This window comes from Asparagus officinalis, chromosome 2 (genome assembly GCF_001876935.1).
Source record: "Asparagus officinalis chromosome 2, Aspof.V1, whole genome shotgun sequence".
NCBI lineage: Eukaryota > Viridiplantae > Streptophyta > Magnoliopsida > Asparagales > Asparagaceae > Asparagus > Asparagus officinalis.
In genome coordinates this window covers 76,822,145-76,826,833 of record NC_033795.1, presented here as the reverse complement: position 1 = coordinate 76,826,833, position 4,689 = coordinate 76,822,145, and positions in this window count along the sequence as shown.

The window sequence follows — 4,689 nt, the reverse complement described above, 5'->3', positions numbered from 1 at the left end:
ATGATTTATGCTCTCTAGCTAATCTCCTAAGATGTGTCTCTGCAATCTCCTGGTGCTGGTGATGCTCCTACTGAGGAGCCTCCTGCTCATGATCATGATCATTGTCTCACTGCTCTGGTATCTGACCGTCATCATCAACACCATCATCATGCACATGCTTTATATCTGTAGGATGCAACTATATTGGAGACGAAACGAGTGTCATATCTAAAATCTCACTAGTAACGCTCTATGACTACTCTGCTCTCTTAAGATCTGCAATAGTCCAGTCCTCCTAAAAAATCATATATGTGCGTCTGATAATTCGTCTCTTTTCTGGATCCCATAGCTTGTAGCCTAAATCACCTTCTCTGTAACCAAGGAAGATGCAAGGAACTATCCAATTATCAAGTTTCTGTCTCTTCTCCTTTGGAATTTGTGCAAATGCCTTGCAACCAAACACCTTCAGATGAGAGTAGAAAATATCTTTTCCGGATCAAACCCTCTCTGGAATTCAAAACCTAAAGGAACTAAATGAGACATGTTGATTATGTAGCATGCAGTGCGAGCAGCTTTAGCCCAGAAGCTCTTAGGTAACTTTGTCATCTTCAACATGCATCTGACTTTCTCCATAATGGTACTGTTATACCTCTCTACAACTCCATTATGCTGCATTGTGCCGAGCTCTGTCCTCTGATGCTGAATACCATGCTTGGAACAATAATCTCTAAACTTAATAGAAGTGTACTCTCTTCCATTATCGCTGTGCAAACACTTCAACTTCTTTCATGTTTACCTCTCCATAATGGCATGAAACTGCTGAAAGACTGAAAACACATGATCCTTTATCCTCAATAAGAAGACCCACATCTTTTGTGATGCATCATCAATAAATGTGACAAAATACTTATTGCCATCCAAGGACTCCACCTCGATAGGAGCACAAACATCAGAATAAATCAAAACCTATGATATTATATTTTCTTTAGAAGGCTTACTAAAAGAAACTCTATGTTGTTTTCCAAACAAATAATAATCACAAGAGGTGAGTGGCGAACCTTTGGCAAAGGGAATGACATACTTCTTTGCCAATACCTGGAACCCCTTCTCGCTCATGTGCCCAAGCCTCCTATGCCACAAACTGAGAGTTGTAGGCGTCTAAAATTACCTATGGGAGCCCGCACGAAACTCAAAGCAAAGAGTGGACGAGTCAAGAAGGCTTACCCAATTAGCCCGCGCGCGTCGGTCAACACGCGCGTGTCAATCAGCTCTCGTGCATCGGTCAACATGCGTGTGTCAATCAGCCCGCGCGCGTCGTTCAACACGCATGCGTCAATCAGCTCGCGTGTGTCGGTCAACACGCGTGCGTCAATCAGCTCGCGTATATCAGGCATCCCCAAGTGACCGACGCGTTCGACGGTCAGTCCCGCAACGAAGCGTACAAGTCAATGACGGGTCAGATATGTCCGACCAGCGCCAGCGCGGGTCGGATCTGTCCGACCCGCGCCCCCCGCAGGTCAGCAGGGCCCGTCGCGCAATCCAGAGCCCGAAACATGTTTTCGATGGTTTTAAAGCGGTTTTCACGGGATTTATCTGTTCTAGGGGTTCCCAACTGACTTGATATCATCCACAAACATGGTTAGGTTGTTGTTGACTAAAGATAAGGCCAAATCGCTCATTCTCATCCAAATAACCGCATCCGGGGCCTATAAATATAAGCCTAAGGCCTTCATTTTATATATCTAGAATTTTATCAAGAGGACGAAGTGCTGTTGGATTGAGGAGTCAAGGAGCATGAAATTTCAGCGAAGGTTAGCGAGATCCCGACGAACTTCAGCATAAAGAGGAAGGCTTTCGAAGGGTCCACACTCGTATTTCCCCCCCATCCGTTCCTTGAGATTAGGCTTTGTCTTAATTTCGAGAAGAGCCGTTGATTTCACTTGGTCGATTTTAGCGCTTCAAGCGACTACTTCCTTGGTGAAGTAGGAGCTCTATCAATTTTCCAACAATCGGATCTGATCCGCGATCGTCCACGGATATCTACGTCCCCGGCACAGGCGAAGAACCCACACAAGCAAGAGCCGATAAACGATTCTTGTATTTATTTTCAAGAGAGTTGTAATTTTTATTTTTGTTATTTGAATTCATTGTAAATGATTAAAGTTGTAATAAAATCGATAACGAATGCGACTTTCAACAAAAACAAACTGGCGACCACAGTGGGAGCCAACAGCCTTTCTGCGAAGGCTGACATATCGCAACCTCGGATCCTCATCCCGGTTGAAACAGGGATAGAATATGAGTTCGACCAGCAGAAGTACGAGGAATACTTGTCCTCCTCCTCCAGATCGGCCTCTCCTTGCAAGTGTAGGAAGGCCTACTCTAACAAGACTCGTTGGACTTCGGCTTCAGAAGTCCAAGAAGAAGATCTCCCCGCCACTGCTGCACTTGTGGCTTATAATGTCCCGCCGACATCCGACGAGGCTGAAACCGCAGATATGAACCCCTTAAGCAAGGGGTTGACTGCTGATTACGTGCCTACTCTATCAAAGAAAGCACGTCAGAGACAGCGACAACGTCTCGCACGCCAGCTTGCCAAAGCCTTGGAGCCAGTTGATGGAATCCGCTATGAAGCGGATCTGAAGTACAGGAGGCGTCAACCGCCACAACAGTGAGTGGACAACCCCTCCTCCTTCAAACCAGCGAAGAATGAATGGATCCGCGCCAAAAGGACCCGATCGACTCTTCAAGAGAGGATTCAGAAATGCCACGCATTGCTTGCACATGCAAGAATTCTTGTGCAATAAGCCAAAAAATTACAGAAGGAATAAGTGAAAAAGAAGCCACCAAGACTGCACAAAGTATGAAGGCCAAAGTCTAAGACGACGGCCGAAAAGATCAAAAAACGCGGGTCACTCAAGTCTGACCCTCCGAGCCTCGGGTCACTCAAGTTTGACCCTCCAGCCCGCGGGTCTCTCAAATCTGACCCTCCAGCTTGCGGGTCACTCAAGTCTGACTCTCTAGCCCGCGGGTCACCCAAGTCTGACCCTCCAGCTCGCGGGTCACCCAAGTCTAACCCTCCATGCCGTGGGTCACCCAAGTCCGACCCTCCAACCTGCGGGTCATTCAAGTCTGACCTGTGCCAGGGTTAAAACAGAAGATGTTCTGCACCTGTTTTCTTCGATTCCATCGAGTTCCGCACCTCCGGTGAAGATCTGCGATAACATGGATTTGTCCCGAGATAAAAATCACAGATCGCCTTGGTCCTTCACACGACGATCGAAGTAAAGCTTCAGTCAAAGAGTGTTTGGGCCCATTGAACGAATCTCGAGCGGTTTATCAGGCTGGGGGTCGTAGTCGTTCTTCAAAGTGATGGAAGAGAACACATGACAGGAAAATCCCTATAACTGACCGCATTGGGTTGCGTGTCGAAGTCCAGGAGCCCGTTGAAGTCCTACGCCCACGAGAACGTAGCCTCGAATGTGTGACTCCTGAAGATGCTAACAAAGCGCCGAGTCCCCAGAGGGAAGCATATTCGTCTGATGATAACGTTATACCTGGGGAGTCGTGCCAACACACGATGGGTTGCTCCGATCATCAGACTGAAGAGTTGTACTATCGAGCTAGGGGTATGAACAAGTCTAAGAAAAGAAATACCCGAGAAATAGATTCTCATTGTCCATGTGCCAAGATCATCAAGGCAGTGTTGTCAGAATGCTGCTGTCCCAAGATTATCCCGGAGAGAGTTTCAGTGTTTGAAAAGATCTCCACCGAAACGTTCAAGTCCAAGCCAAGGCGTTTTCGCAGAAAGAATTCAGCTGCTCGGAATGATGAATTTTCAGAAGTGTCAGTCAACATGACTGGTAAAGGGAGGTCAACACGACACTTTAGTCCCGACCAGTTTTCAAATTGAGTTGTGTTTACTCCAATGGATTTGTGACAACAATATGGAAGCTTCCATATGCTCAAACATTATTTTCACTCTTAATATTTTTTTTTGAATTAGTTATGATTAACTTATCATCTTTTTTTTTAATATTCAAACTTAATTCTAACTTCTTATAATATGTATACAACATCTCAAATATATATTAGACCATATGAAGGTTTGTTATTCATCAAACTAAGTCGATTGCACGGACATGGTCCTAACACACATTATAGAAAAATCCATACATAAATAAATAATAAGTCTGATAGAAATAAGAATATTGTTGTTATCTATAGGAGTGAGGTTCCCTAACTCAAGTTGGCATAATGCTGGCAGTAGGGCTGTCCATCCGGGCCGGGCCGGGCAAAACCCAAGCCCGGACCGGGCCCAGGCCCGACCGGGCCGGACACCGGGCCGGCCCGGATTTTTTTATTTTTTTATTTTTTTAAAAATTTTAAAAAACAATAAGACATAAAAATTATATTTATATAATATATCAAACACATGTATTAGAATTTAAAAATTCAAAAGATTGAATATGCTGAAATTACATTATGGTATCAACCGGTATATAGATTGTATGCATCCTTAACAATAGTAAATAATGAATGATTTTATTAAAGACTTTATTGATATAACAACATTAAGTTCAAATGCCACCAATACTACTTATATACAGAATGACAATAAAGAACGATCTATTTAATCATAATTCAATCCAATATAAATGCTACTAAATAGTAGGCATTGTTATTTTCCTTCTACTCCTACTTATTTCT